The sequence below is a fragment of the Choloepus didactylus genome, chromosome 4 (assembly GCF_015220235.1).
Source record: "Choloepus didactylus isolate mChoDid1 chromosome 4, mChoDid1.pri, whole genome shotgun sequence".
NCBI classification, from domain to species: domain Eukaryota; kingdom Metazoa; phylum Chordata; class Mammalia; order Pilosa; family Megalonychidae; genus Choloepus; species Choloepus didactylus.
In genome coordinates, this window is record NC_051310.1 from 23,063,762 (window position 1) to 23,089,836 (window position 26,075).

The window sequence follows — 26,075 nt, forward strand, 5'->3', positions numbered from 1 at the left end:
TTTTTAGTCTCAACACCATAAGCAAATAAATCCCTATTCTTTAATCCAAAGCATTGTGTTAGTATTTGCTTAAGCAGCCCAGGAAACTAAAACACTATCTATCTATCTACCTACCTACCTACCTACCTACCTACCTAATCTAGCTATGGGTAGGTAGGCTAAATTGCCAGTTGATTCTGCTGGATTAAAAATGTTATAACTTTAGAAATAAGAACTGGGAGATTCTAAAAGTAGAGGATATGTTTATATTGGCAGGCTTGAATTATCTCCCTTTTATTCTCACTTCCCTGACCATTAAATCTCTAATCAGCAGCTTCTGTACATAGAAAAAGTTAAACTTTCAATTAAATATTAAACATGAGTGTGTATCAATGATAACAAGAACCCCCAAAGCTAAATTACATATATAATTTATGTATAATTTTCACCTTAACTGAAGTAACCTTGTCAAAAAATTCTACTTACAATGTATATGTATATGTATATGTATATGTATATGTATATGTATATGTATTGAACTAAGTAATTTTTTAAATGTCCCTGTGTAGTCAAACAAGTCTTTGGAATTTGTTGAGAAAGTTCTGCACATTCTTTTGATGATATCTCTCAAAGGAAATTGTAAAACATATTTTAAAAGTTTGAAAATGAAATCTAACATCAATAAACATCAAATAAATCATCAAATAAACATCAAATAAATCACATTGTAGTAGAGACTTTATGGAGTGGAGATTTTTTCTTTCTGGGTGTTAAAGAATTCTTTTTTTAAAATTTTGTGCTTTCACATTTTCTAAAGTTTGTCAAAACTGTGGCTAAAATGGGCATAGAGACAATTATATTCAGTCAAAACAACTTCCACAGCAGTTTGTAAAGGGCATTATATATATATTTTGATGTAATCTGTCCTTAACAATGCAGTGGATGAATTTGGAAATCTCTTGGTATTGTTTTGTTTTGGTTTTCAAAAACATGTAATTTGTGAGAACATTCGTGTTTCTATACTTTCTCAAAAAATTATAAATTGCTCACTCAAAATTAAAAGAACCCCTTTTATTCTCACTTCCCTGACTATTAAGGACCAGATCAGAAGCTTTTGAGTATATATAAAAGTTAAACTGCCAATGAAATATTAAAATGTCTCCACCTAGATGAGCTAATTCAAGCCTGTCAATACAGTCTCCTTTATTAAGCCATGCCATGGGGGAGCCATCTTCAAAAGCAAGCAGTTCTTATTATTCTCCCCTTTTAAATCCAGCAAAATGAACTGACAATTTAGTCTGCCCGCCCACGTTACTTTCAAAGAATGGCTAATATTCTAGGAAAAGGACTTGTTGGCAATCTCCCTGACAACACTTCTTGTTCTAACCATTAATTTCGTTCTCAGACTATTCTAGTTGTCTGTATCAGCCTTCCAGGCTGGCAGCAGCTACCTAGGAGAAAGAACCCCAGATAATCACGCTGTTGTATAATCTGCTGCACTTCCTCCTCCTATCTGTGCCCTGGGGAATGCTGAGTATAAAGCCACTTTACTTGGTAGATGGCAACTTTAGGGAGATCTAAAGCAAATTGGAACACCATACTCTACTGATGGGCAGCCTCAGCCAGCCAATGGCTCATGGAAATTGCTGGTATTTTCTAAGACAAGCTGCTCAAAGTTATATTCATGAGAATCAGCCCTGAATGTGGGATTGGTCTATATGAGCTTTGAAGTCCTTATCAAGTCTTAGATTCTGAGACTCTGGGACATCCTTAAAGCTTAACTGTAGAAAATAGATGTATTATAGTTAGATATCCTGTCCTCTACCCTTTAGAGATCTGTGATAGCAACATTGAGAACAGAAGACTAAACCCAGGTTTTTGAGGTGAGTTTTAAATCAGTTATTTGGGCAGACACTGTTGATCTTTCAATTCAACCCCAGCAACAACCCCTTCTACACCAGCCACTTCCAGCTACTGTTGGATATTTGAAACATATCTAATCAAAGAGATGTAGACACAAGTCTCTTGTAAGGCTCTCTCTTGATGAATAAAAAGGCAAGGCTTCCCTATGAGAGAATTCATTCCCTTTTTACTATTTGATATTCACACTAGATGCCTGAAGGCACAGCAGCCATCTTAAAACCATGTGGTGTAAAGCTCTGGCATTCAGGCAGAGTGATGAGAAGAAGCTGGGTTCCTGAGAGCTACCCTAAGCATCCATCCAAGCTCTCAAGGAATGAGTAACTTCTTCTGGACTTCTTGTTACATAAAATAAATAAGCCTACACGTGTTTAAGCCACTGCAGCTGTGTTTTCTGCTATTTTTAGCCAGAAAGATCTGAAACGAATAGGGTTATATGTGGATAAAAGTTACATGTCCAAAATCTTGTACTTTATATATTGCAGAGATGACAAACCTCTGAAAGTGTGAAGAACCAACTTTCCAGCAATAATCTGATATTAAGCTGAGTTTGATGAGAGAACCAGACAAGAGAAATGAGGAAATAAGTAATAGGTCTTGATGAACTTGGTTAGTCTTTGGCTTTAGAGAGTCCCTGGCACTGCCCTTCTCCATCTGTTTTTCATTCCCAACATGCTTCTTCAAGACTTAAAGGCAAAAGTCCTTGGTAACCAGTCCTTGATAACTCTGACAATTTAGAGTAAGGATCAGGGTTCAAGATTTCAGGATCCCAGGTTCCATCTCAAAGTTAATGAATTCATTAAGTCTAATACAATGAGCATTCTTTTCTTCTAGGCTGGAAACAGAAGGGAAATTAAAAGTTATTAGTATGGAAAATAAAATTATGTAATTTTGAGGAATGAAGGAAAAATCCAGCACCAAGTTAAACAAATTTATAAAATCTGTCATTAAACATTCAATCTCTTTTTAGAGTAGTACTCGGAAGAGAGTATAGTCCGATTTTCCATAAAGTTAAGATAATTAACTCAGAAATCTTAAGTTCGGGTTACTTGCTGTCTTATCTATTTGGAAAAGTTTGTGATGATATAAAGCATAATGAGTGGAAAGCTAAACTTGAAGAAGGTCTAGGGCTAAATTATGACTTAATTACTTATTAGATTTGTAAATTTGGGCACATCTCTTGGATCTTCAGTTCAACTTTAAATAAAAAGAAGCAATATTTCCTCTATCTAATATTGTTAGAATCAAATCCAATGTTTCATTTAAAAAATATTTGCTGATTGCCAACTGTGTACCAGGCATTTTACTAGGCTTTGGGAACAAAGAGGTACACAAGGTGAATGTGATCTCATTTCTAAAGGATGTCTACTAGAAAATATATTTACCTAAACTTGAATAAATTGTGATATTTTGGGAGAACCCATTGAAGAAGGGAAGGAACAATCTGATCCACAAGACAGGGAGATCACAAAAGTGAAATGACATTATAAAAGGTAAAATATTATTTAGACAAATATGTAATTACTGTTTTGATGTATCATCATTGGTTTAATAACTACAGTAAAAATGTATTGAGGTCTGTGTAAGTTGGTTCAGATATTAATTGCTGTATGTCTGTAACCCATTGTTAGATAGGTCTACCAAACAAAAATATCTTTATCTCAAACCTCTCTTCCATACTCAATAGTAAACCTCATCCCTCCAAGATACTTGTGATTTACTGGTGCTCTTATGTCTTCACTATCACTTCTGTGGCTAATCTGTTACCAGCAGTGCCCTTTACCTGTACCATGTCGAACCAGAGACAGATCTCAGCTAAGATGCTCCTTATTTCAGATTCCACCACTAATGCCACCAACAATAAACAATTCAAATAACCACCCACGTTTCGTAGACATCACTGAGAATTCACGGATAATGGAAAGGGGTCACACCAACATTGGAGAGCAGCTATAAAAAATTATATATTAGATGTCCATGTTCTTAAAAGTTTTAAAAGTCTTACAACACAGATGGAGATGTATGAACCTACACAGGTCCAGCCTTCTGCCATATTGTTAACTTCCATCTCCTTCCTCTATCAATTCTCAAATCCTTGTACTGTCCCTCTCAGGGGTGTAAAACAAAAATTTTCTCATTTGCTCATGCAAAGCAGCTTAGCTAGAACCATACTTACCCAAGATCTTACTTTCTACCACTGTACCTCTCCAGATATTTTCATAAGCAAGTTTTCTTTCCTCACAACAATACTCAGAAGCATATATTCTCACTGGCAGTTTTCTGAGGAAGAAATCTACACCTACAGAGTTGAAGTCACCTGCCTAAGGTCATGTAACCAGTCAGTGGTAGGTCTGGAATTGAAACTTGTGTCACCAGATGCAAAAATCTCCATTTGGTTCTCTTTAACTCTTATCTACACTGACCTTCCTTTGTGTACTTCATTGAGACCTAATTTATTGAAAGAAATTTGAATATAGCCCAAAGTTTTGAGAAAACGTTTCCTTCCCCAAGATGAAAAATGAGCTTTAATTAAGGCAGAACTGCAGTGAAAAAATATTTCCCAATTATGTTGATATAATTGTTTCCCCAGCATGATGTTGCCTGGTATCAGCGTTAGCAGGCAGAGGAGACTGGTGATATTGAACTATTACCACTGCAGGCCTGCTCTTAAATTAGACATGGCATTTGGAAAGCAGGCTCTACTTCAACATTCTTAAACAAATACAGATGAAAACTTTTGTCTCTATTTAGACTTCCCACAGAGCTTCATTAATTCATCGCTGTCTGGCCCTTTTGCATCTCCCCTCTCCCCCACCCCTGGAAGGCCATGGCTGTAATGATGAGATACAAACCCAACTGAATATTCAACTTCACAGCCTGGCAAGATGCCTAGAGCAAGGCAGTGACAGCTAGGTATTCATGATCCCATGTAAATTTTGACACTTACCAAATGAAAGTGCAGATCATCTGATCACTGCCTCCAAGTGCAACCAAAGAGAAGGCAGGGATTCTGATAGAGAAAAGATGTTTTCTTGGGGTTCAAAGCAAGGTCAGAGAGCTGCACTTGAGTCCTGCCAAATCTACCAGAGAGAAAAAGAAACACTTTAGTTCTTTTTAAAGATTGTTTTGATCAAGTTGCAGTTTGAGGCTGGATTTTAAAACTAAGTCACTTTTTAGTTTTTCTTTTCATCGCTATTATTGACAGTGTTGAAAATCCTATTTTAAAATCCCCTTTAATAACCTCCAAGAATTTCTTATGTATGATAAATAAAAAAATAGCAGTTTAAATTTCTATAGCCCTTACTATGGACCGGCACTATTCTGAACCCTGTACACATATTAACTCATTTGATCCTCATTTGCAATAAATACTATTATTACTGAGGTTCAGAGAAGTTAAGTCTCTTCCACAGCATCACATAGGCAGTAAACAATGTATATAATAGTATTTTATGTGTGATAGGAAAAGAAAGAACTTATTAACACTTTCCCACAGATTTCTAAGGAGGTCAGATGATAATAAAGGGGGTGGTTGGTTTTTTAATCAAGGGAAACAAATTTGGGAATTAGGGTGGGTAAGGACTGCTACAGATTTAAACTACTCAGAAAAGGAATAATACAGAAGAAAAATATAGGGAGACCCGGAGGGAAGATTCCTGGTTCTGGTACCAGAACATCAGCAAGGGGAAATTGTGAGTCTGCATTGAAAGTGGCTGTAGAGAGTAGGAGACCTCATGACTGAAGGACAAAGCTTACATTTGGAAAAGAACAGAAATGACTAACAGGGATTTGTATTGATTTTTCCTATGTAACATTTAATACAAACCCTCTAGTTCTTTTCTCAGAAATCTTCAGTAAAACAGACATTTCTCGCTAAAGGCTTTGTGCAGTGGATTTGCTTTTTCTGGCTGCATGAGGCACTGGCTTCTGCTTCAACTTTGGAAGGTTAGCACAGGCAGAACCAGTGGCTGCTCATGCAAGAACAACATACACAGGACATCCATTATATTCATTCTAACAGTCCAACTTCATAAATTCAAGTTTGCTAAACTGGAAAACTTATCAGTGCAGTTAGAGAAAGGTATGCAACTCTCAAACTAATGTCCTAGGACCTAAATTAATAGAGCAGAATGCATCATTCCTATTTACCACTTTCTTAGGCTAGACTTTTGACACCACTCTTGCCTTCTAACCAATCCACCCAGATGCAGGAGCACTGGGTTCCCCGATAGACCTCGTTAACCTCCCCCAGCCTCCTGAACTCTTAGAGGACAGGCCCCTCATTATACATTTACTGAACCACATAACTTTGACGTGGGGCTCTCTTCTCCATGGATCAGACTTCTTTACTAATCTCCCAGAAAACCTCAACTTTCAAAACGGTCATAGTAAGTGCAGCAAGTATTGCAAATTCAGAGAGAAGGAGAGAGAGATGAAAGACATGGGACTTTAGCAATAGAGCAAAGATGGAAAATGAGGAGAAGGAGCAGAGGAGAGAAGAAGAGAGGGGAGCAAAATTACCTAGGTGAATAGCCCAAAAACATATGCCATTATTACTGATACCTTGTTATCTGGATCTTTGAAATCACTTAGATTAAAGGTAAGTTTGCAGATTAAGTTTCCATCACCAACCCTGTAAAGACATTATTCATTGTATATGTGGTCTACAGAGCTTCTGTAGCTCATAGTTCCACACTTCAGATTAATTTCTAAGAGAACGCAAGTCCATCACACAGATGCCAGAAATTTAATGGAATTTGATATGGTAATATTCAAGGTCAAGGTGAGAAAACTATTTTCTCCTTTACTCTTCAGGCCTGTCTAATAATGTTCTGGTGCTATTAAGCTCATTGAAAGACAAATGCATTTAGAATATAATTATATTATACTCTGTCAATTATGCCATATCACCAGTGGATGTCCCTTATTTAGCACCTTGCCTGTTTTTATATTGGTCTTATAAATGTGGATCTGGTCTATAATGGATGGTTTTACTTAAATCTAAAATTTTATGTGTGTGTATACCTATATATAAGTAAAAACATCCATACATATATAGGCAAATATATATATATTTGTGTGTATATATAAATACATATATATTTCTGATTTCTGTTTGTATGAATCTATAATATATGCATATATTGAAACAATATATACAAAAATCTTTTCAAATGCTATACACAGGATATTTCCATATATATTTATTTTTATTTATATCTTATGATATAAAATAATTTTTCAGAGAATAACTACAGGGCACTATGAAATCTCCTCAAATAACATTGCAAAGGAAAAAATCATAGATTCTAATAAAAGAACCTGTTTGAGCTGCTATTTTCCTAACAGAGCAGGGGGGAAGAATTGTGAAAAGATATAATGTTTCCATGGAGACTTTATAATCAAATGTTAGGATAAAGGAAATAGCATCAAAATACTATATGAAAATTAAGCATTTCAAATGAAAATAGAAAGCATATTCCTCAAGTAAATGAGTTATTAATAAAACAACCAAATTAGCACTGATTTTTACTGAGTATGCTTTTTGCTGTTTTCTCTTGATACCCTGAAGAAACAAAAAGTGATCCTAATGATTCTGAATCTGATTAGAGTATTGAGATAGAAATGTTAGTATGACTCATCATTATAACCATATGTCCATTCGTCAGCATGTATAGAAGTATAGTGACCTACAGAACTGGTCAGGCACAACTGTTGGGGTTTTTGGTTGTTAATGGTAGTTACCAAGAAGTCTCGTGGTGAGTAATGTTAACTACTCACTGTCAACATTGTTTGCAAGCTCTAATGAAAGCATGTCCAAATTCTGCCATGCATACAGATATTTATTTATTCAACACTCATTAACAAGTATGTACAAAAAGCAGCCCACATGACTGCTCTGCAGAGTCTAGCTCTCCCAACCTTGCATGGGGGGTTCACTCAAGGCAATCACCAAGTTTTCAGATACAAGACTAGTCCCCACAGCTGGCTTCAGGCAAAAGAATCTTGCAGCATTCACACTTGAAAGCAGGACAGTTTGGAAATTTAGCTTCAAACATTATCCCCCAGGTATAAGATCAAGTCCTCACTGGATCATTATAGTGATGTTTTCATGCAAGTACGGGAAAGTCCCTAACATATGTTTAGTTGGTCCCCATATATTGAATATCTTGGATTTCAGCAGTGAGAGCCCATTTCTAACATTCATTAGGTGGATTAGCCAGCAATGAATCAATCAAATGGAAACCCTTTTTTGATATTCACCGTGAACATAGATAAAGGAAGAATTTAGAGTCCTACTGCTACTGTGTAGTTCCTGAGATGCAAATTATGGGTGGGTGCATCTGCCACTAGAGTCAAAGATTTAACTAATTGGCATGTGTCTAATATCTCAGTGTCATTACTGAAGTATTTTTTGGTAAACTACAGACATCATAAAAACAGCCTTACACTTGTCCTATGGTAGATGTTATATCAGTGGTGGGATATGAAAAATGTTGGGAGGATCTGCTTACAGAAAATAACTTCCCAAGCTGCTTCTAAAACTCTCTTGGGCACATTAGCAAGGCCAGAGAAACCAATTGAGCAAACACCACTGAAGGCTGAAGCTAAAATTGGACACTCCTACACCTGGAGAGCTCGTTGGAGCACAAGGTAATAAACTCTAAATGTGATGGGAGAGAACTCACCTCTCTTATTGTAGAAGACATTTTATATCCATTTCCCACAATTTGGTTGGAGATGTGGGGGAAGCGTGATTGGATGGGACCAATATTTAGTAGATATGAGTGGGTTTAGAAAATATCACAGTAAAGAAAGAAGACATGAGAGACCTGGAGGATGATTCTAAGTTTTTACATTGGGTAACTGGTGGTTGGGGATGCCATGTATTCATTAGATGTGGCATGCCAAAGAATTGGGTTGGGACAAAGTTATTTGTAACAAGTTGATTTTGAGTTGTAGAATGTCATGGTAGCAGATGGCATGTTGCTTTTCCAACCACCTTCTAAATCAGTATAATCTCCTTTTTGATTTTGCTACCTTAAATCATCATCTGAGGGAGTTACCTGGAAAGGCAGACTAAGTTGTTGGGTCATGATCATATATAGGCAAGATCTCAGAATTTTTATTTCAAGAAAGACCATTTTATAATTTACTTATAAAAATTAGGCAAATTCATAACTAGAGGTATCATAGTATTAGGAATAAGATCCCTGATTTTGTTTGGATACTGACTTTTGTTGATTGTGTGACCTTAAACTCTGAGTCATAGGCCCCTTACCTATACAATTAGCATGCTGGAACCCTCCTGCCTTCTTTACAGGGCTATGTATCAGTTGAACTGAAAGGTGAGAAGTAATCTGCGAGCTTTATAATTTGTGGAATGAATATTGTACCTTTTATCATAATCACCATTGTTATGTTGAGATATTCATTTCTAAGCTCTAATCTCAGAAATATTTATCATGATTATGTTAATGTATATTATCTGTATTCTATAGATAATTGCTGCTTTAGGAGGCCAATTGAGGTATATATGTGTGTGTATACACACACACACACACACACACACACACACATGTCTATACACAAACATATTCTACAATATTTTGAAACTAAAAGATGGTGCTCTGAATTTGGTGTTTTTTGATTGAATCTATCAATTTGGTCATCATAGACTATATCAAAGCCAGTATTCCCAATTCAAACAAGAAATGGGAAAATTATCCAATGTAAAATAGCTCTGGTAAGGCTACATATTTGTTGGAAAGATACCTTTTACTAAAATATTAGCATTGGTGTCAGCATGTATCTCAAAGAAGAAGTTCATCTGCCTTCTAGAACCATAAAATCACTATCTACTTCACATTTCTATTCTTGCTATTTTCTGGGAAAAAACAATAAACAGTAGATATTTTTCCTATACATAGATATGAATACAAAAATTCACTGAGTTGGAGCTAATTCCCCCCAATTCAAATCACAATTCTGGTATCTCAGCAGGCTGTGACAGGTGAAGATTTCTTGGTGCTTCTCTTTCTCTAAATTCTTCAGCTTCTTTTCCTTATACTCACATTCCTCACCTGTAGTTAGCGGAAAACAAGGGTTAATTTAGAAATGCTAACTTCATACTATTTATTCACCAAAGTCAAACATTGAATGAAACACACTTGTACAAACAATAGTGGCCTTTTCCTTGTGCAGTATAGGATGTGGTCAATCATTTGGCAATTCAGTTTTGGCACACTATGAACTATTTATTTGTTAAGTCCAGTATTCAGGGCTGCAAATGCTTGGAGAGGAATATTTTTCCCTTTTACAGGAAACTTCTAAATTTACAAGGCCCAATGTTTATTTCACAGTCAAACTTGTACTATTGTATTGATAAATATTTAATGGCGTTTGAGCTTAGTGGACATTACCTTGTACATTTCTTTTAAATGATATTTTATTACTCCAAAAGGATAGAGTAGTGTGGCCCACTGAGGAAGGAAAAAAATAGAAAATCTTTCCAACCAGAAATGGCATAGAACTCAATTTCAATTTGGAGCAAAGAGAGGAAGGCAAAAAAAAAAAAAAACAACCAAATTTTGGGGGGCCCCAAAAGAACGTGGTTTAACAAAGTTTCCACTCAGAAATAACATCTGGAAAACTCTACGAAAATTTTAGAATTGTTTAAACTGAAAGACACTTATAATGCCATAGATGTGAAATTATTTTGAGAGAGAAATATAGACAGATAATGATGTAAATCCCAGCATTTCTACAGATGACATTGCCTTATTCAGTGGGAAACAGGCAGGGGTAGGGAGCAAGGAACAACAAATGAGAAATGATTTCTGTAATAAAGAAAGTGGGTATTTGGGTAAATGAATAAAATGAAATAGAAAGCAATCGCTGAATGAAAAAAGACACTCTGGTTGTATTTATAAGTGAGATTGAGCTTATAAATAAAAAGAAAATGCATCCCACAGAAAATAAAAACAGGTTTTGTTTTTGCAGCTGGAAGCCTTGTACTTTAATATACTAGTTTGCAAATTTTTCATGTAAAAAGACTGTTTTTGAATGCCAAAGAATTTTACAGAACTCCATAGTATAGTTAATGTACTGTCAGTGTTTGAGAAAATGACTAAAAGCTATTGTAAATTTACTGACACTTTACAACATTACACAATAGTGTATGCAAATAGAAAAATAAACAAATCAACAAAAAAAGGTGGCCCATATGCAGAAAGCCAGATTAAGGAGTGGACATGCCAGACAGCTGGCCAAGATGCCAATCTATAAAGGGCACCAGAATGCCACTGAAATAAATAAAAAATAAGTTTGTCAGTTGTTTCAGTTTCCTAGCTGCCAAAACAAATGCCAACTCAAGACAAGAATTTATTGGCTCACAGTTTTGCAGCTAGGAGAAAAAAATCAAGGCACCATCAAGACCATGTTTTCTCCCAGAAGATGGCATTCAGGGCCGGCTGCTGGTGATCCCTGAACCTTGAATTTTCTGTCACATGGCAATGCACATGGTGGCCTCTGCTGGCTTTTCCCTTCTCTTCCAGGTTCCATAAATGTTCAGCTCCTGGCTGCTCCTCTAGCTTTCTCTCTCTCTGTGACCTTCCCCATAAGGGCTTCAGTAATAGGATGAAGACCCATCTTGATTCATCTGGGCCACACCTTAATGAAGTAACCTAATGAAGAAGTCCTATTTAAAAGAGTTCACAAACAAAAGAATGAATGGATTACAGTTAAGAACCTGTTTTTTTCTGGGTACATAGCTCCAAACCACCATGTTAGTTAACTTAAACTAAACCAGACTTACTAAATTCTCACTCAATTGTAGGTTGGTTCTTCTGCTGCAGTAGATGGCATCTTCAAGTGGAAACTCTATAAACCTGTTCAAGGTTCCAAGCCTCCATTTTTATTAAATAGATGTTGAGTAATTAAGAAGTATAGACTCGAAGAGCTGCTACATTTTAGGCTTCCCAAGGGCCCTCATTTCTCCACATTGCAGACCGTATAAGAACTATATATTGTAAATTTGTTACATTCTACAGACAGCTCCTTGTATGTATATGAATTCAAAGACCCCTTGCAATAACCCTGCTCACTTCTTTTTTCTTTTTCAACAGTTTAATTCACATACCATACAATCCATCCTAAGTGTACAGTCAGTGCTCTTGGTATAATCACACAGTTATGCATTCACCACTACAGTAAATATGAGAACATTCTCATTTCTTCCAAAGAAAAAAATCCCCATACCCTTTATGTCCGCCTATATTGACATTCAGCTTTGGGATAGTGCCTTCATTATGATTAATGAAAGAAAATTACAATGTTATAGTTAACTATAGACCTTAGTTTACATTAACTGTATTTTTTCCCATATAACACCCTATTATTAATACCTTGTAATAGTGGCATGCATTTGTTCTAGTTCGTGTAAAAACTCTCTTATATTTATGCAATTAACCACCATCATTGTCCACTCTCAGTTTCGCTGAATTATACAGTCACAGATTTTATCCTCTTTCTTTCATTCTGGTTCCACATACACAACTCTAGCCTTCCTCTGTCAACCATCCTCCACTCCACTTTATTAATTACACTTACAGAATACTGTGCCACCATCACGCAGTGTTGTGCTACTCATTTGGGAACCTTTACATTGAACTTTACTGAACATTCTGTACTCCTTAATCATTGATTGCCCAATTTCTCCCCACTTTCTATCTCTTGGTAACCTGTGTTCTCAAATTTAATTCTCAGAGTTTTCTCCTTATAGTCAGTTCATATTAGTTGTTCTTTTGTTTCTGGCTTGTTTCGCTCAACATAATGTCCTCAAGGTTCATTCGCCTCATTGCATGCCTCACGACTCCATTCCTTTCTGCAGACACACAGTATTCCTTCATATGTATACACCATGGTTCACCTCTCTGCTCATCAATTGGCTGCCTTCTTCCATTCCTGCCCACTTCTAAGAGACACACAGTCATCCAGAAGTCAGGAATAACTAGATTAATAAATACACTCTTGGGGCTGGAATTGTCCTTTAGGGTTCAACTGCCTGTCTTGTTCTTGATGTCAAAACTTCTCTAGGTCCCATTTTTCATGAGACCTTGCTATGACATAGTATTTGGCCTCAGGTTCTCAATAACTCTCTACTGACTTCTTGCAATAAATCACTTCCTTTGTGGGTTAGCTTGAGTGGGTCTTGACTCTTGCCCCCCCAAATTCCCGAACTATGTTAGTCTCTTTGGTCCTTCAACATACAGCCTTCACCTAGTAGACTATAATGTTACTCTAATATTCATGACAAGTGATATGGTGTACAAAGGTTAGCTCCCAAATTGGATCCTGGCTATTGAATTCCCTCCAAGGGTTATAGGCTGCTTTTCTTTCCTTACTTGCTTGCCTTCAGTCCAAATTTACTTCTGATCTAAATTGGATTTATTGTCTCTCCGCAAAAGCATGTGCTCACTTTTCATCTTTATGGGCTTGTAGAAAGCAAAAGTAAATATCCTAACATGCTGTTGAGAATAGATATGTTATTTTAAATACAAATGACATTTTTTAGTTTTCTGGGCTGCTTAAGCAAATACCATGAAAGGGGTTGGTTTAAACAACAGGAATTTATTAGCTCATAGTTTTGAGGCTGAGATAGAAATCCAAATCAAGGCATCATCAAGGCAATTCTTTCTCCACAAAGACTGGAGTCCTGGGGCTGGCTGCCGGGGACCTTTGGTCCTTAGCTCGTCGCATGGGAAGGCACATGGTGGCATCTCCTGGTCTCTCCCTTCTCTTCTGGGTTGCACTGATGTTCAGCTTCTGGCTGCTCCTTCGGCGGCTTTCTCTCTCTCTGAATTCCATTTCCTTACATAAATGGCTCCAGTAATAGGATTAAGAAGTGGGCCACACCTTAACTGAAGTGACCTCATCAAAAGTTCCTACTTACAATGGGTTCATACCCACAGGAATGAATTAAATTTAAGTACATGTTTTTCTGGAGTACCTACAGGTCCAAACCAGCACATATTTAACAGGACTATCATATACATTATCAAAAGGAAGCTCCTGGTTTGGTGGCCTTGGCAGACTCAGTCTCTTGCCAGGCATTCTTCTCCTTTTGTCTTTGCTGTATAGGCTTGGTTGATCTACTGCGAGACTCTAGTATCTTGGCCCAGGAATGTAGCCAGGACAGTGAGCTCAGAGGATAAAGTGAAGATGATGAAATGAAAGGTGGATCATTTCTGCTTAGGCCCTTCCAGTTGCTGTGGTTAGATTTTATATTTTGTAGACAAAAGGAAGGTTGTCACTCAGCATGTTAGCTGACCACATTTTTATAAGTCTAAATATGTTAAAATGATTTTTTTCTTCCAGTCACTACAAAAAAGATTTAGAAAGATATAATGATTCTAAATATTTATACAACAAATAGATCTTCAAAATGCATATAACAAAAACTGACAGTACAAATGGGAGATAGGGACAAATCCACAGTCACAGTTGGAGATTTTAGCACTCTCTCAGTAATTGAGACAACAGCTAGGCAAAAGCACATATATAGAAGCAAAATAGACATAGAAGACTTTAATAACACTGTCAACCAACTCGAACTCTTTGATATTTATATAAAATATTAAAACCCCAAACTGCAGAATATACATCCTTTTCAAATGTACATGGCATGTTGACCAACACTTTCCTATGCTATTGCATAAAATATAATCTCAATACATTTCATACTATTAAAATCTTACAGACTGTGCTCTCCAATAACAGAGGAATTAAATTAGATATCAATAACAAGATAGAGAGAAATGCCAAAAATATTTGGAAATGAAACAGCACATGTTAAAATACCCATGGGCCAAAAAGAAATCAAAAGAAAGTACATATGATAATGAATTGTATTTCAAATATAGCATGTAACAATTTTTGAAATGTATCCAAAGAAATGGTTGGCAAACAACAGCCTTAGAGCCAAATTTCATCTAATGCCTATTTTTTTAAATAAAGTTTTTTTAGAACACAGTTACTTCTGCTCATTTATATATTATCTATCTATTTTCATACTGCGACAGCAAAATTCAGTAGTGGTGACCCAGACAGTAAGGCCTGTAAAGCCTAAAATATTTTTTTTATCTGAATCTCTACAGAAAAAGTTTACTGACCCTTGCTATAAAGCAATGGTAAAGGGAAATTGTTTTAAAAGTCTTGCATAAGGAAAGAATTCTTAAAATTCAAAGATTAAGGTTTCTATCATATGAAGGTAGGAAAAAAAGAGAAAAATTTAACCCAATATAATTGAAGGGAGGAAATAGAGATAAGAGCAGATCAATGAAGTTAGAAAAAATCAATATAAAGTTAACAAATCCCTATTGCTTTCTGAAATGTTAATAAAATCAATAAACCTATAGGAAGCCTGACCAAGAAATAAAGAAAACACAAATTGCCAGTATCAGGAATGAAAGAGGGGATAGCTCAAGCAGTCTACAAATGAAAAGGATAATAAGGCAATATTATAAATATCTTTACACTACAATTTAGATGAAGCGACAAATTTCTTGAAAAATGAAATGTACCGTAACTGACAAAAGAGGAAAACACCTCCTACAGCCTTATATTTATTAAGAATTTGTATTTGTCACCATAAAGAAAAACTTTATGTCTTAAAGAAAAACTCCAGGCACAGATGGTTTCCTTGGTGAATTATTTCAAATATGTAAAAAGAAACAACATATAAAAAGTTACAGAAACTCCTTCAGAAAATAGAGGGGGAGGGATGATTCTGTAACCCATTTTATGATCCAGAAAAACTCTGATAACAAAATCTTGCAAAGATATTACAAAAAAAAGTATAGATGATTATTCCTTCATAAACATAGATACAGAAACAATTAACAAAATATTAGCAAATCAAATTCAGAAACAGAAAATATAAATCTTTCTGACCAAGGGGCATTTATTGCACTTGTTTTGACATTTAAAAATCAATGCAATTCACCAAATTATCAAACATGAAAGAGAAAAAATACAGATTTAAAAAACACATTTGGCACAATTTACCAGCCACATTTAATAAAAAAGCTCATCAAAATATGAATAAAAAGGAATTTCTTCAAATGGATAAAGCATAACTGCAAAAATTCCATGTCATATTAATGATGAAAAAATAAATTTGCTCTCCTTAATTCAGGAACAAGTCAAAGCTTTTCGCTCTCACTATCTCCAGTAAACATTTCAATGAAGTTCTAAGCCTTACAATAAAGTGATAAAATAAAATAAAACCACATTCGGACTGGAAAGGGTGAAATTAAACTGTCTTGATTTGAAAACAACAAAATAGTTGACAGAGAAAACCTTAAGGAATTTACAAAAAAAAATAATAATTGAGCAAATAATAAGTGAACTTAGCAAGATGATGAGCTATATTTTCAATGATAAAATTTCCATTTTATTTCTATACTCTAGTTGCAAACAACCAGAATAAGAAATAAATATTCATAGCATCAAAAACATAAAATACATGGGACTATGTCTATGAAAAATATGTATAATCTCTATTTTGAAAACTATATATTGCTTTGAGAAACTAAAGAAATGCGAAATATACAGAAATATAAACCACAATTTTAGTTTAGAAGAATCAAAGTTATTAAGACTTTAATTCTCCCCCAAATTGATTTACAGATTCAATACAATCCCAATCAAAATTCCCAAAAAACTGCTTCTGCAGAAATTGATAAGTAGCTTATCAACTGGGGATGATAATGCTCCACATGTTTATGTGTTTAGGAATGTGTGGGAGAAATTTTAATTTCATACATTGGTAGGGGGGCATAGATTTCAGTGAGTAGGGGACAAGGCTTATCAGCCCAAAATAAACAAGATATTTCTACAAAATGAAGAAATTTTGATACTTTGTACACATTGACACAAGTGTATCAAAATAGTGTTTCATTGAGAAACACTATCCTAAGTGATTTAAATCTAGAGCTGTAAAATACTAGATCTAGAAGACATCCAAATTGAGTCCATATCCCTCATTTGCCAGTTAAATCTAGAACGTTAACTTATTTTTTTATGTTATCAGATAATGATTGGCAGGGTGGTATATAAAACTCAGATTTCTTGACTTCCAGTGTAGTCCTATTCTGCTTATTATATTTGGGGGTGGGACAATAGGTATCTGGAACATTTAATTTGGGGACCACTTGCTGTATAAATTCCACTGTTTCAAAAGGATGTACTATTTTGGTAGGCATGAAAGTTTATGTGGCAATGTAGTCTTTAAAGTGTTTTAATGCCCTGATACAAAGTTTCTTTAAAACTTATATAATAAAAGCATATTATATGCTATTTATAAACTATATAAAGACTATTTGAATACTGGTGATATTCTTGTACACCAAAGCATCAAAAATTCCACCATGTGTCTAGCAAGCTAAGAAACAGAAATGAAACAAAACAAAAAACAAAGAATATGTGATTTGGAATTTTAAAAAATGAAAAGAGAAACAGGATACACCCCTGATAATATTATTATCTGCATAAAATTGCCTTTGTTGGACTGGGGAGATTTTAATAAAAAATAATAGAGCTATAGGAACATATGGTAACAACTGTCATGTTAGGCTGCAAACCAGAGCTTTTATATCAAAGGGACATCAGCTTCAAAATGATTGTCTTAAAAGCTATGTACCCCTTGTCCCTTTCATGCAAGGAGCTCTCTTTCAAGATATACTTATACTCAATTTAAGAATTATAGTCAATCCTTTTCCTTTATACCAGTGGTTGGCAAACCAAGGCCAAGGCCAAGATCCAGCCTGACACCTGATTCTGTAAATGAAGTAATGAAATTCTTTTTTTTCTGGAAGACAGTCATGTCCATTCACTTATAGTCTATAGCTGCTTTCATGCTACAGTGGTGGAGTTGAAGAGTTGTGATAGAGCCTGTGCACCAGTTTGAATGTATTATGTCCCCCCAAATGCCGTTATCTTTGATAAAATCTTGTGTGGGCAGATGTATCAGTTTTGATTAGATTGTGATTCTTTGAGTGTTTCCATGGAGATGTGCCCCACCCAACTGTGAGTGATGACTCTAAATGGATAATTTCCATGGAGGCATGGTCCCACCCATTCAGGGTGGGCCTTGATCAGTGGAGCCATATAAATGAGCTGACAAACAGAAGGAACTCAGTGCAGCTGAGAGTGACATTTTGAAGAAGAGCTACAGCCAAGAGGGACACTTTGAAGAAAGCACAGGAGCTGCAGATGGGAGACAGTTTGAGGAGGGCCGTTGAAAGCAGACTCTTGCTCTGGAGAAGCTGAGAGAGGACAAATATCCCAAGTGCAACTAAGAGTGACATTTTTGAGGAACTGCAGCCTAGAGAAGAATGTCCTGGGAGAAAGCCATTTTGAAACCAGAACTTGGAGCAGATGCCAGCCACGTGACTTCCCAGCTAACAGAGGTTTTCTGGACGACATTGGCCATCCTCCAGTGAAGGTACCTGATTGCTGATGTGTTACCTTGGACACTTTATGGCCTTAAGACTGTAACTGTGTAACCAAATAAACCCCCTTTTATAAAAGCCAATCCGTCTCTGGTATTTTGTATTCTGGCAGCATTAGCAAACCAGAACAGCCTATATGACCCACAAGCCTAAAATATTTACTATCTGGTTCTTTACAGAAAAAAATTGCCAACCCTTGCTTTATATTGATAAAATAATAAAAAGAAAAAGCACCACCTAACTCGATCCCTTTATTTATTCATTCTGTGAACACTTATGGAACAACTACTGTTTTTCAAGGATGTCATACAATGTGTCTACAAAGATGGAACAAGACCCCAAAAGTAACTCTAAGGAGTGTTCCGTGAGGAGGCAGCCATGAAATTAAACAATTACAATACAGTGCAATGCATGCTAAGATAAGAAGGTTTAAATTGTACACAAGAGAAGAGGATGAATCAACTAACTGAATAGGAAACAGGGAATGTAGGGACATATATTCACAATGATGAATGCTAATGACATGCAGACAGAAAATATTGTATTTGCCAAGGTCCAGAAGAGTGAAACATCATGTTATGTAGAGGGACTTTCGAGGGTAAGAGTTAGAGCCATGGCCCATGAGGGAGCAGCAGTAAATGGGGCTGGATAGGAAGATGGGACTGGGTGCAGTACTAAAGCATTCACTGAAGAGGCTACACAGAATCACAGAAGCATTTTAGGAAGGGAAGTAACATGATCACATTTACATTTCAGAATAACTCAGGCAAACATTTAAGAATTCTTAAATGATTGAAGAATAGTTAAGAATTATGAGAGCATAAACCAAGACTGGGTACTAGTCAGGATTATTTTAGTAGGACATTGCAGAAACCCAACTTGGATTGATTGACTTAGACAAAGACATTAAATATATATAAATGTCTATGTCTGCATGTGTGTATGGCTTATCTATTTGGAGGCTATCCACAGATGCAGATCTACATTCCTCCAGCTCAATACCCTCAGCTAAAGGAAAACTTCTTCCTAATAGTTCCTGCCAAATTAACGCAACTCATTTGCCAAATTTTGTTCTCACGATATGCCCAGACCACTGCACTGACCTGAAAGGAGAGAAGTTTCATTTTCCCATACATCAGTTTGGTGTTATAAGCACCAACATATATCAACTCTTTAAAGGTATATCACAGTGTTATTTTAGGTCTCCTTTGATTGCCTGTTTATTCATTTGTTAAGCACATATTTTTGGAATGTAACCTGATGCCAGGCACTGAAGGGAAGGAAATACAGTTTTGGAGTAGCTACCCCCCGCCCTCAAGGATCTTTTTGTCTAATAGTTAGAGGAAAATTCAGTAAGAAAATAAAGAAATAGGTGAGCTCAGGTTGATGTGGAAACACCAAGAGAGAACAAAATTGGTGGTGGGGAGAGGTTGCAATGAAACCTACCCAGAGGAAAAGTTGTCTAGGATCCAAGTAGCCATTAAGTGTCAGGAAAGAAGCAAGCTGAAAATAGACTAAAGCTGAATAGACAAATGCTTGGTGTAAGGCAGATTTAAAGGTGAAGATGGACTCAGAGGGGTCAGCCAAAGTCAGGCCATGAAGAGTTGGAGAAGCCATGATAAAGAACTTGAACTTGATTTTGTGAGAAATTGGGGCCTTTTGAATAATATTAAGTTGTAGAGTGTCATGATCAGTTTTACATGTTAGAAAAAGCACTCTACTCTATGGAGATTGGTTCATTTATTTCAAGTGAACAGTAGCCATGCAGTAAGCTTGAATGCTTAATTACGACTCGAAAAACAGATGGATCTGAAGACGGTACAGCAAGCTCTTCTTCCTCTGACTCTCTGTTTAATGGCTCTGAGCCTCAGCTGGTTTCCTTTGTACAAGGGGAATAATATTATTTCCTACTTTAAAAGTTTGAAAACAAATGAGGTAATGTAATGCAAAACCTTATAATAAAGGCAAGTGCATAAGAGTTGCTCAATAAATTACCACTATCTTTATTATCATTATAATTATGAGGTGTGTTTCAAGATTGCTCATAGGCATTCTATTATGTGAAGTTATACAGATACTGATACTGTGTGTGAGAGAGAGACAGGGAGGGAGACAGAATAAGAAAAAGCAAGAGAAAGAGTGAGAGAGTGTGTGAGGGATGTTTATCTGCCTAAGAGAACGGTGAGACTGTATTTGAATTGATATGAAGAACTTTAGAAACTCTATGATAAATAAACACTATTTTTACATTTAGCAAAACGCAGCAAACTCTGGGGTGAAATGGAACAGCTGTTTAATAGAGCACAGCCTCTCTACAGGGGGAAAAGAGGACTTAAGTCAACCAAAACTATAGGTATTGGTGTTAATCAAAACATCTGTCAGGTAAAGATAATAATATGTGTTTTCATAGCATTAATTAAGAAAGCAAACTACTGTCTGGAGGCAAATTTAAATGAGGAAGCTGTTTGATTTAAACTTCTATGGAGCAACCATTATCCATAACTAGTCTCATAGAATGAAGGAGGAAATAAGGGATAAGAGAAAAACAGGTCATACATGCCCACAGGGACATAAGTTTGCATAGTTTAATGATTTTCAGTAATGAGAAAATAGCCACTTAGCTTTATAAAGCAAATGGGAAGCATACTGATAATTCAAGTTGTTTCCCACTCCACAAATAACCTGACAAATATTATTTTAATACAGTAAGGTTTCCTTAAGAGAGAAATCACTTTAATCAAAATGTTTTGTGAGCTTCTTCCTTTTCCAAACGGTTTCTGCATTCCAGTTGAAATGTGTACCGATAAGATTAACCTTATGGCTGAGAGGTAAGAACTCCCCATTCAAATGAGCACTCCAAAGACCATCGTTGACATGTGGCTAATCTTAAAACAAAGTAGAGAGGTGACATGTGGAGTGATTTGAGACATGTCACAAATCCCCCACACATGCTCTTGACCATACCTGAAATTAAATGATGGATTCATTTTGATGGGCTCTGCAATGGCTGCTCCAGAAATTATTTTTTAACTAAAATAGCAATAAAAATATTAATAAAGTCCACAGGGGCACAAAACTGATTAGATCCCTTTCTTTCATTGCAGAAAAGACTGAGGTAGCAGTTGGCAGTGGGGAAGGGAGAAATTAAAATAGAGAGAAGGCCCTGTGGGAGTAAATGAAGTTTTTGGGAAAGAGGCAACTGCTACCTCCTTCACATGTTTCACTACAAACAGAGATGCCTGATCAGGTGCTTATGGAAGACGGATTGAGGATGGAAGCTTGGAGCAGGGAACTGCACAGCTTGTTTCTTGCCCTTGCCTGTTACAGGATTTCACAGGACTGACTGGAGATGAGACTTGGGAGGAAATTCTTGAATTCAGACATCCCAAAGGAACTCTCAATCTGCTCATTAATGCCTGATTTATTCATTCTTTCTGACCTATTGTCTTGCAAAAGATCTTTGTCTTTGTTCCTTTCATATCATTGCTGACCCTCCTAAAGAAACTCTTAAATTAATACTAATGTTCTTAATTTTTTTTGTGCTAGTTCCCATATATTTCATCTAAGTTTCTCCTTGACTTTATATCTGTCTATCTTTTCCATGTCACCATCAGCTCCCAGTTTTGATTGATGTTTTCTCGAGAGATCACATCAGAATAGACGTCAGAGGTGATTGTCATCCTCACAAGGAATAATCTAACTTTGAATTCCTCTCATCTCTTTAAACAAAGTCAATCAGTCAAGTCCTTTGCAAACTTTAAAAATGATTCCCATCCTCTTCCTTTTTCATGAAACATACTGCATTTAAAAGTAGAAATAAAGGAATAAACAAAGGAATCTGTGAAAATTCTCCAGTTCCCTTTGGTGATTTTCTGCTGATAAGGAAAAGAACAAAGTCTTCCGTTTTCCAAGGTGCTTGTCGTAAGTAATACCTGCAATTCAATGAACATGTAATGCAGATGAAAGCTATAGGAAGAAGGGTCAGTGTGGCCACCCTTCCTTCTCTGAGTTCTGACACTTGGACTAGCCTAGGATCCACCTGCACCACCATATGTCTGTAGAGCAGGGAACCAAAAGGCTCTTCTCTTTGACCTCCTGGGATTACTATATCAGATGGGATCCATCCAAAGGCAACAGCTGGCTTGCAGATGGGCATCATTTATCCACATTTAACCAGCCTGGGCAGATACAGAGACACCTTTGAATGTGTACCCAGTTCCATGTGGTCAATCAACAGCCTTTGGTCTGTTTTGATGGTTCTGTCACTTATGTCTTTCCTTTGCTTACAGGTCAAAGGAACAAGACTGAGAGGGATTTCAGATGTGATAGAAATAAAGTGAGGGTTTGAGATTGGGTGAGTATATAGCACCAACTAGGATGGATCACTGAAGGTACAATGGTCCTGGAACACAGACTTATAGTGAAGTTTTACGATCACATACTAACGAAGGAGTATGAGGCAAGAGCTGGCTGGTGTGGCTGGAAATTGCTATGACCCAAGAATTACAGGAACTGGAGGCAAAGTTACACACCTAATAATCACTGGAGAATGAGCAGAGATTTTTTTAATGCATGCACATATGTTAATCCATATTGCCTTACAACATACAAGGCACAAAGAACCAGCCCACCAGCACACACTATGTTTATGCTTTCTAGAATCCTACTGTCTGACCTAGATATGGAAAAGCTCAGCAGACTGAGAGCTGAAATAGAATATTCAAAACTGGCCATTTTCAGTTTCTATGTATTTTGGGGGATTTGGACTTAAATGACCAGAAAGTAATAGTTTTTATCTTTGCAAACTAAACTAAAAGGGATTCAGAAGGGGTTTGGAGCACCAGCAAAGTGTAGTGATGGATAATGCTTTATGCCAGGCTCAGACATTGATGACTTATTTGTCTCAGGTCATCCCTCTACCAGCCATATCACCCCCAAAACTGGCTAGGGATTTGATCAGCCCCACAACTACTTACTGCAATTGGCAGACAGCTCCCTGGTGCTTAGGAAATGACAGTTCTGAGCTATCTAATTTTTAAACTGATTGGTTGCACAGCCCTCACGAGTAACTTATAATTCCCAGTTTAAAGCTAATTTCATTGGTTCACTTAATTTCTATTAATGGCATACTAAAATTGTTAATTTTTGTAGGAGAAATTGCAAAATATGAGTAGGCCATCATTTAAGTAAAAAAATCCAGAATAAGGATTCTGTTTGAAATTTGTGAAATAATACATTAATTATTAAAAAATCAACAACATATACATATTCCAAAAGATAAATAACAAATTATGTCAAACACCCACCTTTGATACAACAAAGTATAAGACTGACGGTAAATACAGATACTTGAGAAAAAAATACTGTAATGGCTAATGCAGTGTCTATATTAATAATCAGGACATATCAAAGTAATAAAATATACTGCACATATGTATTTATAATTTATTCTGATAATGGAGTCTCTGAGGCATTTTACACATTCCGGAGCTATAGTAATTCATTTTTTTTTTGTCTAATTAGATACCTGCAGGTCTTTGAGAGATCCACTAAAATAAATAAGCCTCCTTTAATTTAACCTACCTATCCCATTTTTCCCCAAAGTCCTTGCCCAGGCCTCAGGATATCCAAAACATCTTGAAAACAGCAGAAAGAAAAATGGAATCACACAGCATGATGTGACCTTCCTTACACATGACTGCTTCTCACTTGAATGAGGGGAAAGAATGCATAGCGATGTAAGCCTACATGCACAGCTTCTGATTTTGTCTATGAATTATAGATGTACTTCTGAGGGGCCATTTCCCTTATGGTTTCTGATGCAAAAACAGTCAGTAAATATCTTATGCTCTTGACCCAATATGTTAATCAGGCAGTAAGGTAGACATCAGTGGCCTCTCTATGCTAAGTTTAATTAATGGCATGTATAACTTGTATAGTCCCCTTCTCCTCTCTTTAAGCACCACATAATGGGATACATTCTCCCACAAGGGCCCAAAAGTTTGTGTTTTCTAGTCATGAAGTTTTGCTCACTATTGTAAGGTCAGTACATTCATTTCTCAGCACTCCAAGTTCCCAACTGCTATTTAAGCTGTTAGTTCATTGAGTTCATCTGTCATGGGCCTGCTTTAACATGCTTGCCAAAGGCTCTGAGAACTGTTCCCACTCTGCTATTTCTTTGTGCTAATGAATCACTTTGAACTAGTCAGATATATCCTTACCATTGATGTGGATTCAGTGTAAGAAAACCAGGAAGAATGTTTGCACCTGCTAATTCTGCTACATTGCCTATTTCTTTGTGAGACGTCACGGGTATCTGCAGGTCTGCAGGAGAAGTCTTCTGATTAGTCAGCAGATGAGATATTGTGCAACATCTGTATATAAAAGTGCTAAGGCACATGCAAAAAATAAATAGAAGAATGTAAATATTTTAAAGCTATTGAGAGTTTTCAGTGGACACAGCTGAACACAGATTTTTTCAATTAACTACTCACTTTAAATGGGTTACGATTTTGATCTTCATGACCATGATTCATTTAGCATTAGGTGTTTCTAGAATTCTCTATTTAAATGGGAGTAACCCTGGTCCAAGTGAGATTTGTCATCTCTGTTGGCCTCTCATCTAGGAACTTAAAAATAGTATTTTTGATTGTTTTTTTTTTTTTCAGGAAGCACCTGGATGTCATATTTCCCTATAATCAGGTAATCTATTTTCATTTAAAGCCCCAAACAGACAATGAACATTCACAGAAAAAAAAAAAAAAATGGTTTATATGCCTCTCCAGACTTTGTAAGAGGGAAGACCTACAGATCATATGGAAAATATGTCATTTGTAGCTGTAGAGTATTCAGGTTAAAGAGAGATTACAGAAGCCATAGCCACGTTTTTGCCTAGACTTCTGGAGGGGCACAAGACTTCCTTATAGGAATTGAATCATAAATCTCAGTCATTTGAGACTTAATTAAATCAGAAGATAAAGAGAGATTATGGGCCTTTTTATATATTCCCATTTCAAGCAGATCACTCTCTTTTGACTATCAGAATCAAGATCTGGCATATAGTTTACATCTGTCTTCTTCTGTGGTAGCTTACCCTGTTACAGCTTCCTCTGTGAAAAACTGCCTGCACTGGGAGAAGGGGGCAGTGCACATGCTATTGATCTCACTAAGACCACCTGTCAGAACCTGGCAAATCCAGACAGTGCTGATAAATATGTTGATGACACAGCCATGAGTTCCGTAAAGCTCAAAAATATCACAACCACCCATGCGTATTCATTAACTAATTCATTCATCAGACAATTTTCAGCACCTACTCTGTGACAGGTTTTATAAAAAAATTGGGAACGCAGTGATGAACAAGACATATGCCCAGTCTTTAAGTGGCTCTAATCCAGTAGCACTCACCTGCTCATTCCTGAGGAAGAAGTCATTTGTTTTTCCCATTTTCTTCTTCTGAGCATTATGCAACTTTTCTGTTATTTGAAGAAAGATTGAGGGCTGGAAATTCAAATGAACAGGTATTTATTCTGCATCTAAGCATGTAAGTAGAGCACTCTCTTAGGTTTGTTTGTGTATGTGTTCTGGTTTGCTAAAGCTGCTGGAATGCAAAATACCAGAAATGGACTGGCTTTTACAATGGGGGTTTATTAGTTCACAAAT

General features: G+C 36.3%; 1 long non-coding RNA gene across 1 annotated transcript in view; it reads right to left on the reverse strand.

The window, feature by feature from the left end:
• Positions 1-4,958, reverse strand: part of LOC119531042 — an 86,728-nt gene extending 81,770 nt beyond the window's left edge. Inside the window, exon 1 of the long non-coding RNA XR_005216174.1 lies at positions 4,847-4,958. This is a non-coding gene — a long non-coding RNA (uncharacterized LOC119531042). The remainder of the gene's footprint in view (positions 1-4,846) is intronic.
• Positions 4,959-26,075: the final 21,117 nt, after the last annotated feature.